Source organism: Columba livia, chromosome 2, assembly GCF_036013475.1.
Source record: "Columba livia isolate bColLiv1 breed racing homer chromosome 2, bColLiv1.pat.W.v2, whole genome shotgun sequence".
Taxonomy (NCBI): domain Eukaryota; kingdom Metazoa; phylum Chordata; class Aves; order Columbiformes; family Columbidae; genus Columba; species Columba livia.
Genome location: NC_088603.1, coordinates 101,924,583 through 101,940,384, shown reverse-complemented (window position 1 = coordinate 101,940,384; position 15,802 = coordinate 101,924,583). Strand labels below are relative to the sequence as shown.

The window sequence follows — 15,802 nt, the reverse complement described above, 5'->3', positions numbered from 1 at the left end:
GAAGTACACAGGAATATAATCAGAACATTTGCTGAACAAAAAGATAACAAAACACATAAATGTAGATTTTGAAGATAAAAAACTTAATTCCAGGTAACTTACCTGAATGAGCCAAGACACAGTCCCCAACATATCTATGTTTTCACATTCATCGGTGGGGCAGTATTTCATTCTGTATAAATAACAAAGCACACAGCAATTAGCTGAATGTAGTACCAGTCACACCATACCATTTTCTTGCATGTTTCTATTTTATTAAACTACTTGCTTTCATTCCCATTCACACCAGGTCTTAAGCATGTACACAGAGTTTATCAAATGCTAAAATGTTCTCTTGAATTGAATGCTAGAAGCACTTTCCTGTCATTCTATTAAAATCATTACAGAGAATTCAGCAGTTTCAGCACAAAATATACATACATAAACATTTCAGCTATTTAAAAACTAGGTACATCTCATTGAAGTAACACCTATGGATGCCAAAAGCCACACACACGTGCAGCCAAGAGAGAACGCACAAACCCAGACCACCAGACAAGTGAGTGGTATCAGCGAAGAAAGTTGCCACAAGAATTATCCTGCCATTGCTCCTCTTAAAAGATGTGCTCCAAATGGCCTGTGACAGCTGCAGGGAGGTAATTAAATTATTCAATTTAGAGTAAGTTGCTCCTGATACAGTGTGAAACTCTTTGTATGAGAAAGGTTTATATGGGAATGGGACATAAAACAATAAATGGCCTTGGGAAGCACAAGCAGAGTTATACATTACCATGAGGAAAATGGCCCAGATGGAAAAGGACTTTAGATCCTGCAGTATTCAAAAATAGCTCTTCACTATTCCTCCTCACACAGCACTATTGGTGCCAGGGTCAGATCAAGCCATGGATGAGAGACATCCATTTGAAGGAGAAGAATAAAGTTTAGCCAGTAGATAGAGAACAACACATGTTGGAGCATTTCAGCCGTTGTGAAGTAAACCACTCTGCAAACCCAGAGTTTAGAAGTGCTCCTGGATTTCTCTCCCACACTAAGCTGACACGTCTCCCAGCTATGCTTCCTCCCGTGTTCAACTGGATGAAAAATCCATCCTGTACTAATTTATCTGACTTTAAACATGTGATGACATAAGTACTTTTCCTGATCAGTTTTGGATATGAAGCAATATCACAAAATGTTGGAGGCTTTTGTCCACAGGACTTTTATCCTACTGTTGCATAGAGGTATGGATATAGTAAGGAAAGGTATTGCAGATAAAGGTGGTAATCCCAAGGTGAGACTGCAGAAAAATATTGGATTCCATCCTTGCATTTCTTGTCAAGTAAATAGGGAGGTCACTTATTCTGAGGTTTTCCCACATGGTCAGGAACTGCACATTATTTTATGGATGTCCAGCTAGAGGAATTAAGATGTTATTAACTGCTTAACACCCCAAAGTATGAACTGAATAAAATTAGGATAAGTAATTAAAAATGGGATACAACCGATATGAGCTTCTGGTTCTTCTTGGTAAATAGAAATGTCGTAATTGTAGGTTTGTATGCATAAGCCTAGATGAGAGCCTTGGTTTGCATTCCAGCTTCACTGCTTTAAGAGCTGTGAAGTTTCTAAAACACAGGGTCTTGACAATCTCTAGTTACCAGCAGAAAGTCATCCCACTACCCCAGTCACTTATGTGATGGGGGATAAGAAATAGTGTTTTAAGGAGCTGATCCTTATTGCTAGTGAGTTCTCAGTTGTTGTTTGTCATATCCACTCTTTCTTCACACTATGCCTCTGGGCAATAGTAGATTCTCTTGTTAGTTATACACAATTGCTGCCTTCCCCACAGCCCTTCAAAGCTGCTTATTGGAATAAAAGATTAGTATAGAAAGATACGCACTTTTTTATGTGACGTGAATGCTTTTAAACATTCACAACAGTACTCCTGAAGTCCCATTTCAGCTGCTAATTACATATTCATGATCATAAATATATTCATTGTGGATTTAGCTGTAGCATGTTCCTCAAAGTTTTAAAATGTTTTGTATAAAGCCACTTACACTATACTACAGATAAATTATATCATTTGCCTTTTCGCAAATTTATGAGAGGAATTACTGCAAAAAAAATGCTCGTTGAGCAGATCACTGTCCTTGACCTTTTTACATAATGCCATCCTTGACCTTTTTACATAATGCCACTTTTATCCTTCCACATACCTTCTAATTTAATATCAGAAACAATAAAATACATGTGCAACTGCCATATTACAGATAAGGTGACGTTTCCCTGACCCTCAAAGTCATAGTTTGTTTGACAGGCCAATGTTTCAATCAAAAATAGTTTTTCTCTCTGCTGTCCTGAAAGGATATTTGATACAGAACTGAACAGACAACATGTCTTTATCCTCTTGGACTTTTCTTACACAATTTCTGAAATTCTGATGTAAGGATCTGTTCAAATACTGGAGGTGCTACAGGTATAATGGCACGTGCTCACTTCTGGTTCCATATACCTCAGGATTAGTCAGGTTAACTAATTGTAGATATAGAGACAACCAACTTCTACTAAGTTAGGAAAGTCCTGTGATTATAGTGTATAAATGTGATCAGGAAATGTGCTTCAACAGGCAGCAATGCTATAGATTTTCAGCCAATTACAGCCTAAGCTCTTGAAAGACAAGCTCAGAAAGCTGCTTTAAGATAGATACTTTCTTTAGCATTTTCCTGCATGAGGCTTCATATCAATTTCTCTCGTCTGTTAAATGAAGGCAACATAATTTCTTTACAGATAGTTACAAGGGCATTCAAGTTCCTGTTTATATGGTCATTTTGTATTTCTCTAGCAAAGCTGAGGGTATATAGGTTATTTCTACATCCTTTAAGACTGCTGCACCCACTCACATTAAGATTATTGTACATACAGTCAGATTCTAACAAATACAATCTCATAATTTCTTCATAAACCAAAGCACATGGTCTCCATTTCCAAGAAGATACCAGCTATGCATGACATAATTATCCACAAATAATATAGTGAGAAAGTAAAAACATAAGTTATACATCATCTAAGGGACTCTCACTGTATAGTACAATTCTATAGTGATGTGACAAAAGTTGCGATTGTCTGCTCCAGTTCAGCCAGAGAAATCCACTTTGCTCAAACTTCAATCATTTTTTGAATTGTGAACTTTCCGATTTTCTCTACTGTGGAAATGGATCAGTCTGGACATTATAAACAAGAAGAGATACACATGAATAATAAAATTAGCTCATATCTGACAGTCTGACACAGATATTATGACACATATTTAAAAAACAGTATATCATGGAAAATTATCTGTCACCATTGATGTATAACAGCCAAATATTGAAATGCTTGAAATCAAGCAGCAAAGGAATGCTCACTTGCCATAGGCTCTAGATAACATAGCTGCTTCACCTCTGTCCCTTAACTTCAAATTTTATGTTTCATGCTAGCAAAAACACAACATTTTTTTAGTTTTATTTTTCCACTGATACTATTGGGATATTCCATAACCTAAATCCTGTAGCTTTAGATCCATCAATATATATAATCACTATAAGGAAAGCTGGATTTTGTCCTGGTATCACACGAGACACAAACTGATGTCTCACAAGTGATAAAAGAGAAACATCACAAATACAATGTATAGAAAGGATTATTCTCCCTTGCCGAGCTACTGAATCTCTGACTAATGGTCAGAAATTAAAGTACACTATCTTCCAAAAAATGCCAGATGAAGTAACAGTAGCACAGTGCAATTAAGGAAATATATTGCCTGAAATGGTAACAGTTTCTCTATTTAACTGATTTTATCTATACCACTTCAAGGAAAAAAAAAAAAATGAGTATTAGATAATCTATATCAGACACAATACCAGGATGCAGTGAGAAGTCTAGTTTGCAAAAGAGAGACCTGCTGTTAGCAACTGAGATACTATATGTTACTGACAAGAGCACCAAGGAGAGACTACCAGAAAGGTAAGACGTACGTTTTTTCCACCCTCAACTTCCAGGGATAAGTTTAAAAAAATGCATATATATTTATTTTTTCTTTAAAAAAAAAAAAAAAAAGAAAAGAAAAGAAAAAAAGGAGAAAAAAGCAAAGCAAAACAAAACAAAACAATCAAAATCAGCATTTATTCACATGGAAAGACTACTAGAGCAGCCTTCATGCTTGTTCTCATTGCTGAAGCAAATCCTGTGTTAAGAGTTGGATTTGACCCTCAGTTCTTCTATATGCAAAACTTCCACACATATCAAAACAAGGTTTGAAGAGATACACAAGGTTTGAAGAACAAGACTTGAGATGGTCTTGTTTATAAAATAGCCCACTTCAGTAAAGCCAAATGGAATTCCTTGGTTACATGGGTATTTCAAAAATAGGATGTTGCTCAGATGCTGCTAAATGGTAATGTTGCAATTCATCAATAAAAATGAGTTGGTGCCATCAATCTGTTATTTTGAGATGCAAGAGCAGCTGTTCTACTCTAGTTGATTACAGAAGCTGACATTTTTGCCACCATATTGGCTCTCTAAGTCCAGCATTTCAGCCTTAAGTGAATATTGAGTCATTTCTCAGGAACTGCAAGAAACAGCTAAGCAGATGCGCTCAGTCAGCCTCGTCAGCTTTTCCCTTGTGCAAATCCAAATGTATCGAAGTTTGATTAGCACTGTAGAGAAAAAAAGACCATCTGCTAACAAACCAAATGCATGTTCCACTGCAAAAAAGGAGCAAAGAGCTGTTAGATAGCTGTACTGCTGAAATATAAAGGAAGCAGGAAGTTGTGGTTTCCTTTGAACAAATATGCACCCAAAATAATACGGTAAACTGTGAAACCAGAATAGCAAAGGTGAAAACACACAGAACACTTTTCCTACAATCTATTTTTGCTGTATGTAAAAATACAGCAAGTAGCATTTTTGCATCCAGTTTTCAAATCAGATTAAAGAAATCCATTATTCACTGGATAAAATGATCATGATTATTTTTTGCAGTTAATCCTAAACACTTTAGATTAAATTCCTAAGCCTGTGGCTGCCTAAATTCCTGTGGAAAGACTTTTGGAACACACTTTCTAGCCATCTGCTTAAGTGGATGATGTAAGGTCACATTCAGTAGAATTCTTCAATGAAAGATAAAAAATCTTTTCACAACTCCTGATGCTTTTGAAATGTTGTCTTGGGCTGGACAGTGAAAAAGAGGTCCTCACATCAATTTTGTTTCTGTTTATCCAATAGTTATTGCTCCAAAAAGATGGTTAGCAAAACACAGAAGTTGGAAAGATATTTCATTCATGCCTACAATATCTATTACTTCATGAAATAAATGACCGTGAGAAATGTCAGTTTGTACATTTTAAAACAAGTTTTAATTTAGACCTGTTGTCACAGTACAGAGCAATATCAAAAATTAATGATGTGAAACTGGTAGCTAAGATGTCATTACACACGGGAATGTCACAGTGAATCAAGTTAAACTAGCTACTAAAAAAATTCAGCACTGGAATATTAGTTTTTATATGCACAGTATATCAAATAAATCTTCGACAGGCTACAAAAAAGAGTATGGATTAAATATGATATGGGATGAGCAGATTTGGTAGAAAGCTGGCCTAGAATCACAAAATGCCAGCAAATCAAGGCCTGTGGGTAAGTCAGGCTATTTATTTGCCAAGCTGACCTACATCTTACCATTCTTCTCAATACCGTTTGTGAGAGTCTTTCTGGCAGGCAAAAGACAATGTTAATTCATCAGAGCTCTGATGTAATTTCTAAGAAGGCTGCATACCTTCTGAAGAAGCATTTACTAGCATTTCCAGGAAGTGCTTTGAGGTGCTCAGAACAGCTTTATCCCACTACTGGCTGACTTTTTCTGAATCAAATTAGTATTTATACTAAAAATTAGGTGTAAAGTCAAATTAGCATTTGCACCAGCTTAAAAAGTATGTTCAGTTTTTATTTTTCATTACAGAAATACACTTGTTAACAGCTTAAGTTACTTCTCCTCTAAATATTCATGTACAATACAATGTTTCAAGAGAGCATAACGTAATTGAAACTGTGTAATAGACTGGAAGTATGGTATCTGCTGGAACTGCTTAAGAGGCACATAGTCCATTCCCCTTGTGTCTCTCTGCTTAACGGTAGGGGGCATTGATGCACACCTAGCTAGCAAAATTCCCGGCTCTAGGAGCAGAGGTACGATTTAAACTGGAAGTATGAGCTGTTGCTTTTATAAAAATAATTTGTAGCTTACTATTATTCCACTGGATTCAGTGTATCTTCACCCAAACAGTAAACATTCATCGACTGAGTGGAACAGAACAAAAACATTTAAAAATAAACAACTACAAAACCTCCAAGTTTCTCTTATTGTACTTGCATTAGTTTATGGCAAGAAACAATTACCTGTTTGCTACCAGCATGTTCTGATGTGTAGGCCTTTTCATTTCAACAAATGAGAGCATATAAGAGCTATTGCTGCTCTCGTACAGGTCAGTGGGTTTTTTGTTCCATTTTGTAGATGGATTTTTTTTCCCTTTAGTAATCCTCCCTTATCAATATTATCTTGTTTACATTTGATTTGTACTTTAAAATCTATTTTTTCTCCTTAAATAAAGACTGTACTTCTGTGGACACTTTCACTAGCCACTCATGCTTAGTAAGTTTTGTACTATCCAACACTGCAGCTGATAGAAGTTCTGATTGCAACCTGGGGATATACCCAGGCTAATTTTGAACTGGTTTGTTCAGTCAATAACTTCAGTGAGGATTCGGCCCCATGGGCTTTCTTCTGCCTCTCCCTGCATATAATCAAACATTTCCATAGGCTTATATTTAGAACCCTGTGCTGTTGCCAATGCAATCATCAGCCTCTTTAACCAGAAAAAGCTGCAAAGCTACATGTGCAACAGTCACTCCTCCACTGTAGCATAGGATTCACCTTTAGGTAGTAGAAATATTTAAACAGGATGTTTTGAGAGCACCCTTATGGGGAGTGCTTTCTCTGCCTCTCTCTTCACAACTAGGCATTCCACTTTCATCTCATGTAACCCTGCCTACATGCACCTTACTCACAGCATCTGTCTCTAACGAGCTCTTTCATACATGCTCAGCCAGGCATGCCTGAAAGGAACGTATTTATATCTCTTGCTGAGGACTTCTGTCTCAGAGAGAGACCATTAGTTCCACATCTGTATCAGAGAGAGTCTATTAGTTCCACATCAACCTTTCCTACCTTGATGCAAAGTTAAATTTCCAAGTTAGTGGTGTGATAGTGGCTTTGTGTGGAATATTTGTACAAAAATTCATGTTAATGAAACATACAACACTACTGAGTGCTGGTATGCAAGTAACCATAAAAATAGATGCCATTTTCTTCCTTAAAGAGTGTTTTCAGCATTACATGCATTTCGTTGTACACATTGGTCCCATTTTGTTATCATCACATGGGCTTCAACCTAGGCACTTCTCATGCAGTCCTGTAGAGTACTGAGAAGGGAGGAGAAAGGAGAATTTCCAATGCGTTTTCTTCTAGCCAGCTTTTAATGTTTTTGTAAGCCTTCACAGATGTTACTGTTACACAAAGATAAGGTAAGAATGGTTGCGTGTATACTTTAAAAAAGTGTTTATTGCTCTGTGTGTTGTCTCAGGTCACCAGTTACCCACATTTTACCCATTCATACTCCAGGAGTGTTCTCTCTTGTTCTCTCTTTCTATAAGAACCAGCAGCTAAAATCACCTGATTTTAACTTTGATTTTAGCACCAAAGGAGAGATGTAAAGAAAGGCAAAGGAAAGGCAAAAGGAAAAGATACAGAAACGTATCATCACTAGCACTGTCTGTAGGGAAGACTTTGTGAACAAGTCTTTGCTCTTACCACTATGAATATAGGAAATGTACATTTGTAGAAAAAGGACATACCCCAAAGTATAAGGCATACCCCCTGAGTTCACAGACTGGACACCAACCTTGGCTGATGTTCCCTTTCATACCCCACAGTACTTATTCTTTAAGGATGTAAGGAAAGCATGAAAAGCATTAAGACATTACTTTGTTCTTATTTCCCTACTCTCTAACCTTTTAATGGGTGTGGGAAACAGTGTTGGAAATGGGTGGCAAGAGGAATGTGCTTTGTAATAGTTTCATTATTTAAGCCAGTGCTGGGCAAATACTGGCCAGACAGGCTTTTAGCATAGTTATTAATTCTGTACCTAAAACCTCTCAGTATGGAGCAGGAAAATGCACTCTGAACTCTCTTTACTACATGGCTAAAGGCAGAAAACAAAGAACCTCACTGCTTACTGCAATAAAGACAGCACAGAGAGTCTCACAAATTCAGCAGAGTTTCTAGGGCACACCAGGGATAACAGATCATTAAAATGTGCTATGTATTAAGCAGTATGCCTTTTGCCCAACTACCTTACCATTGTCAGACCTAGCAAAGGCTAAACCAAGGGTCATTTGGTTCAAGGGACGAGATGAAAGTGAGGCAGGTCGCCTTGCCTATCTGAAGGCATTTATGGTAAAACAGCAGCAGCACAATTTTCAAGGTGAGAGAGGGAAAGGAAGTTAACAAATTCCCTTTGAAATTCAATGTTATTGGATTCAAATACCCAAGAGAACATGGTCAGTGTATAGAGGTCAGCTTTCTGCCAACTGCTGCAAACTGGAAAAGGCTTGGAGAACAAATCATTCTCTTTGTATGCTGAGACACAGAAGCTATGAGGAAATATTTAATAGTTATAATAAAGATAAGGATTAAAATGATATTGTATCAAAATGTCAACTGTTTCAAAGTGCAGCTGCTGGCCAAAAAAAGGAAAGTTTGAATAAAACCCTAAAAAAAATAAATAAAATAAAAAGCAAAACAACTAGCAAATCATGGCAGAAGATAAAGTGAGCATTTACTGGAACGTGTGACAGGTATATTACTACTGTTCGTAAATAGTCCTGTAGCCCCAGCACCATGGTAGGCAGTTTGCAGACAGACTGAGTAACAAGATCTATGCTGTGAAGAGCCTCCAGTCTCAGCTGATACAAACAGGGACAAGGAAGTAGAAAAACAAGGAGGTGTGAGGATACACATTCTCATTAAGTACCATTTCAAGAAACAGAAGTCCACATACCAGTTCACTGATGCTGAAAGAAAAAGTCCTGCTCTACCTCCTCCCCACAGTTTTTGTCTCCCGTCCTTATATCCAAGTATACTTCCTGCATCAAATTCACCTCTCCTTCCCAGAATCACAGGATGTTTGGAAGGGACCTCTGGAAGTTGTCAGGTCCAAACCACTAAATATTTCTTCTTTCCTTCCTCCAAGCCAAGTTGACTTACCAGAATGTAAGTAAAATAGAAATAGAAACGCCACTCAAATACCCTGAAATACTTATTGCTGTCTTAATGAGTTAGATCAGGTGAGAAAAGGGACCGGTGAGATCAGATTCAGTGTAAGGATGTGGCCACCAAACTGGGAGAGAAGAAACTCTTCCTTATGAAGGCAGAAAGCCATTGCTTGAGTTCAGCTGCACACACAGTCATCTCATCCTCTCCACTCCATACCTGATGGAATTTTGCTACATTATTTTTAATTTGTTGTTGTTGTTTCCAGTAAACTAGCTGAGTAGATGCAGGAAGGTAGTGCATTATGTGTCTCTCTGAAAGTATGATTTCAGGAACATTTTTATTCTGTTTTGCCATAGGAACTCTTGTCTGGGAGACATCTCAGCCGTATTTCCTGAGGCTGCCTATGTGACTCCAAATGAGACATTAAATATCCATGAGATTTGTCTGCATAAGTCTCATAGGTATCTTCAAAAACCCTTTTGTAGGTTTCTTGAGGTTATTTTCCTCTAGTACACAGTTTTATATCCAGTCTCATTGCTCAGTAGAGGTACTTCAAGATACTTGCCCTGGTGTTGTGCTTCAGATATAGCCAAACCATGAGGCATTTCACTGAAAGCCAAGCCAAAGCAGGTGTTACAACATTAGATATCTCATTACTCCACTGTCTTCTGTGGGGCTTTATTTCCTTTTTATTCCTTTGTTTTAAAGATATGTGGGTGCTTGGTGGGTTGTTTTTGTTGTTTTAATCAATTTCCACTGCCATCTTCCTTTTTCCATAACCAAAACATATTTTAAAGGAATTGTAGGCAAGTAAATTTAATTCTACTTTGCCCCTGACTGAACATCTATTTTCTCCTTCTTTTAAGTGCGTAACACTGGGCTCTCAATTCCATTTTCAAGCCAATCTCAGACAAGTACCAGTTCTTACACTTTCCCAGACAGCTGGCCAGCCAAGAGATTTTGTAGCATTAGTGCTCAACTCATTTAGACTTCCTTCAATGCTGAGTGATTTCTGGGAGGAGACTCAACCTCTGTGACCTCCTACTGCACTGTACTTTGCTGCTAATCAGTCTCTGAAAAGCAATTTTACATAATCTTCACTGGGCAAAAGAAATTACAAGTATTCTGCTTATTACTCTAATTCTGTCTTGAAGTTACAAGGTCATTCATATTCTGACCAAGTATTTGCATCTGCCTGTATATAAACATACATGTATGCACATATATCACAGAATCACACAATGGTTAGGGTTGGAAGGGACCTCTGGAGAATGTTCTAGTCCAATCCACCTGCTAAAGCAGGTTTGCCCAGAGCAGGTTGCACAGGAATGTGCCCAGTTGGGTTTTGAGAGTCTCCAGAGAAGGAGACTCCATAATCTCTCTGGACAGCCTGTTCCAGTGCTCTGGCACCCCCAAAGTAAAGAAGTTTTTCCTCATATTCAGATGGAACCTCCTGTGCTTCAGCCTGTGCTCATTTCCCCTGATCCTATCATTGGGCACCACCGAAAAGAGTCTGGTCCCATCCTCTTGACACCCACCCTTGAGATATTTATAGACGTAAATAAGATCCCCTCTTAGCCTTCTCTTCTCCAGGCTGAACAGACCCAGCTCTTTCCTTACAAGGAAGATGTTCCACACCCCAATCATCTTTATATCCCTTTGCTGGATTCCCCCCAGTAATTCCTTGTCTTTCTTAAACTGGGCATCCAAGAACTGGACACAGTACTCCAGATGTGGCCTCACCAGGGCAGAGTAGAGGGGGAGGATAACCTCCCTCTACCTGCTGGTCACACTTTTCCTAATGCACCTCAGGATACCATTGGCTTTCTTGGCCAAATGGGCACATTGCTGGCTCATGGTCAATTTGTTGTGCACCAGGACTCCTGGATCCTTCTCTACAATGCTGCTTTCCAGCAGGTCAACCCCTAAGCTTCACTGGTACCTGAGGTTATTCCTCCCCAGGTGCAGGACCCCACACTTGCCCTTGTTGAACTTCATCGTGTTCTTCTCTGCCCAGTCCTCCAGCTCATCCAGATCTCAATGAATGACAGCACAGCTTTCTGCAGTATCGACTTCTCCAAGTTTTGTGTCATCAGCACACTTTCTAAATATGTATGTGCATATGGACTGAAAAGACAACTTAGTTAGTAGATCATGGTGCCAGCTTCAGAATCTTATCCAAAGAATCTTAAAATACCCAATACATTCCATAATATATAATGGGAAGGTCAAATCTGACTTGAGTATATTCACACTTTATCCAATATGCCACTTGTATTAATTTATAATAATCCTAAAAGCACAAGATAATAATGACAGTAGTGACTTCACAGTATCACAGTATCACAGTATGTTTGGGATTGGAAGGGACCTCAAAAGATCATCTAGTCCAATCCCCCTGCTGGTGCAGGAACACCTAAGTGAGGTCGCACAGCAACATGTCCAGGTGGGTTTTGAATGTCTCCAGAGAAGGAGACTCCACAACCTCCCTGGGCAGCCTGTTCCAGTGCTCTGTCACCCTCACTGAGAAGAAGTTTTCTCTCAAATTTAAGCGGAACCTCTTGTGTTCCAGCTTGATCCCATTACCCCTTGTCCTATCATTGTTTGCCACCGAGAAGAGCCTGGCTCCATCCTCATAGCACTCACCCTTTATATATTTATAAACATTAATGAGGTCACCCCTTAGTCTCCTCTTCTCCAAACTAAAGAGACCCAGCTCACTCAGCCTTTCTTCATAAGGGAGGTGCTCCGCTCCCTTAATCATCTTCGTTGCTCTACGCTGGATCCTCTCCAGCAGTTCCCTGTCCTTCTTGAACTGAGGGGCCCAGAACTGGACACAATATTCCAGATGTGGTCTCATCAGGGCAGAGTAGAGGGGAAGGAGGACCTCTCTCGATCTACTAGCCACCCCCCTTCTAATACACCCCAGGATGCCATTGGCCTTCCTGGCCACAAGGGCACAGTGCTGGCTCATGGTCATCCTGTTGTCCACCAGGACCCCCAGGTCCCTTTCCTCTACACTGCTCTCTAATATGTAATTTCCCAACCTATAGTGGAACCTGGGGTTGTTCCTGCCCAGATGCAGGACTCTACACTTTCCCTTGTTAAATTTCATCAGGTTATTCCCCGCCCAACTCTCCAGCCTGTCCAGGTCCCGCTGGATGGCAGCACAGCCTTCTGGCGTGTCAGCCACACCTCCCAGCTTGGTGTCATCAGCAAACTTGCTGATAGTACACTCTATTCCCTCATCTAAATCGTTAATGAATATATTGAATAATATTGGCCCTAGTACTAACCCCTGAGGCACTCCATTAGATACTGGCCTCCAACTAGACTCCGCACCATTGACTACCACTCTCTGGCTTCTCTCCTTAAGCCAGTTTGCAACCCACCTCACTAGTCTATTGTCTAGACCACACCTCCTCAACTTATCTGTGAGGATGCTGTGGGAGACTGTGTCAAAGGCTTTACTGAAGTCAAGGTAGACCACATCCACCGCTCTGCCATCATCCATCCACCTTGTTACATTCTCATAAAAGGCTATGAGGTTGGTCAAGCATGACTTACCCTCGGTAAAGCCATGCTGACTGCCCCTAATAACCCTCTTATCCTTGATGTGCCTTGAGATGGCACCAAGGAGAAGCTGTTCCATTACTTTCCCAGGGACAGAGGTGAGGCTGACCGGTCTATAATTACCCGGGTCGTCCTTCTTGCCCTTTTTGAAGACTGGAGTGACATTTGCTTTCCTCCAATCCTCGGGCACCTCCCCCGTTTCCCAAGACTTGGCAAAGATGATGGAGAGCAGTCCAGCAATGACTTCAGCCAGCTCCCTCAGCACCCGCGGATGCATCCCATCTGGACCCATGGATTTATGGATGTCCAGACTATTTAATTGCTCCCTAACCCAGTCCTCATCGACTAAAGCAAACTCCTCCATTGACCTGGCTTCATCCAGGGTCTCAGGGGTACAGGGCTCCCCAGGACAGCCTCCAGCAGAGTAGACAGAGACAAAGAAGGCATTCAGTAATTCTTCCTTCTCTGTATCTTCTGCCACCAGGGCACCCACCCCGTTCATCAGTGGGCCTACATTGCCTCTGGTATTAGTTTTATCTGCTATGTATTTGAAAAAGTTCTTTTTGCTGTCCTTGACCCCTCTCGCCAGCTGTAACTCTAAGGAGGCCTTGAGGAGGACTTGGATGGATACTGCACTGACTTCTATTTTGATAGGTCCCAATTATAAACCTCTGTAAATTCTGAAGGCTCCAGCTGCAGCTGTTTACAATGTATGGCTCTTTCTCTTGATGCTACCACCAGTCCCTTGCAGAAGTTGCAGAAGGGATCACATCTGTGCCTCAGTCACCTCCAGCATCTAGAGCACATTGTCACCTGGCATGAGGTCAATGGAACCACTGCAGGATCTAAATTGGAGGAGCTGAAAACTAAGTACGTATTACTTCAGCTTCTCCTGCCAGAGAGGTGGCAGCTCTTAGCTGAGGGCATTTTGTCTTAAACTACCACACTACTACATTCTTCAATTGTGGGGAAATTGTCTGCCATTTTTTATGGTATTAGTTTAAAGTGGGTGACTGGTGATACTCAGATCTGTCAAATACACGTTTTCAAATCAGAATATCAGTAGAATCCACAAAATATTTTAATGGTAGCATACATGACAACTGTGCTGTATTTGAAAATATTTTCCCTTTTGAAATCAAACACGGGGAACTCTTCTCTGCCAGAAAAGCTCAGGGCTGGAGTAGGATCATTCTTTTCTCAAAAGCTTTGCATGTCCCTCTCCTGCACACAGAGCTGGGCAGAGTCTTGCATGCAGCTGTCAGGGCTGAAGCTGGGACTGCCTGAGAGAAACTGGAAAGGATTTGGAGGAGCAGTGGATGTCACATGTAGTCTGTGAAGGAAAAAAACAAGTGACTAAGGAAGAAATGAGAAAACATCAATGGCACTAAGCATGTCAGCAAGGAAGAACAACAAGCTGTCAAAGGATGCTTTTGGATTGTGAATACTGGTATTTCCACTAGCTTTGCTACAATAAGTCATGAATGGTAAGCAGGAATGGTTCCCTCTCAGACACTGGCACCCACTTAGGTTCAGAAATCCAGACCAGTGCTACTGCAAAGAAAGCAAACTCATCCTCAGGGTAAGCATTACGTTCATATTCCAGCCATCTCCTTTCACAAGGGAAAAAAATAAACAGTGTCTGACTTGACTTCAAGACTCTGACCGTCAGTTACACTTAAGTGTCTACTAGAACAGCACTGTGTAGTTAAATCTGCTAAGGAAATATGGGGATTATCACACAGCTTTGGATCAGCAGTGGTAGCACGGGTAAACTTCCACTCCAGGATTTCACAAGCCTGGTGGTTTTGGAAAGGCATAGCTAGAGAAGGGACTTTTACTCAGGAGAAAGCAATAAAAAAATGGTTTTAATATATGCTGGTAATTGAAGAGCTACTGCTTAATCCTGTTCATACATTTAATAGCTTCTAAGGGAATTTAAATAAGTTAGGGAGGTTTAATGTTCCTCCGAGAAAAGATTCCATGTATAACCTTGTATTTCATAATTAAAAATCTCTTTGATCTGTAAGACCCAGAAAATTGATTACAGTAAATTACAACCTGAATAACCAACCACTTGATGCTATGAATAATACATGAAAACTTTCAAGACCAGATTTAAGGTCTGGATAGTCCGCTGAGGATGTGAGACAATAGATGTCTTAGCTGCATAAATGACAACTGCATACTATTGAAGAACAGGAATAACGTCATCATCTACTTTCCCTTACTCCTCATTAGCACTATTCACAGAGTAGCCAAATGTGCATAATTTTAGCAATAATGTGAATGGTATAATAATAATAAATGAACCATTAATCTCTGAACTGGACTGAATGTCTAAAGAAAAAACATGGCCAGAAAATAGAGACAAAATATTCCACAAAAAGAATGTGAGAAAAAAGATTAAATAGGTAAAACGAACTGGCTTTATTGTGGCTAAGAAGCATAAACCGGGTAAAAGGAAGGGCAATGTAAATAAAATGATAGCTCAATCTGGGAGAGATTAACACAAGCTGTTTTTTACTCAGTAGCAAACTGTATTAATTTATTTAGATTAAATATTAAATATGTTAATTCAGTAACTGAGCTAGACATAAACAAATGTGAGTGTATACAATGTAAAAGCATATTAATATTTAAACATAAAAACCTTAATCTCCATCTTGCTCCCCTTCATCACCTCTCTTTCAAAAATCAATCCCTTTTTCCCAGAAAATGATATTTTGAATTAGCAAGCAGGGAGTTTGCCATTAAGGTCATAAAGTCAGAGATGAACCAAATGAAACAAAGTTGGGCAATATAGAAAAAGAATTTCAAAGGCAAAGGCAGTATGAAACTATTTTAAATTAAGAACACGTCAATACTAGACCATGTCAA

The 15,802-nt window shown here is 39.5% G+C and overlaps 1 long non-coding RNA gene across 5 annotated transcripts in view; it reads right to left on the bottom strand.

Annotated features, from left to right (window-relative positions):
* Positions 1-15,802, bottom strand: part of LOC110360754 (uncharacterized) — a 222,512-nt gene that overhangs the window by 168,113 nt on the left and 38,597 nt on the right. For all 5 annotated transcript variants that reach the window (XR_010470407.1, XR_010470408.1, XR_010470406.1 and 2 more), the window contains one exon: positions 103-172. This is a non-coding gene — a long non-coding RNA (uncharacterized LOC110360754). The remainder of the gene's footprint in view (positions 1-102; positions 173-15,802) is intronic.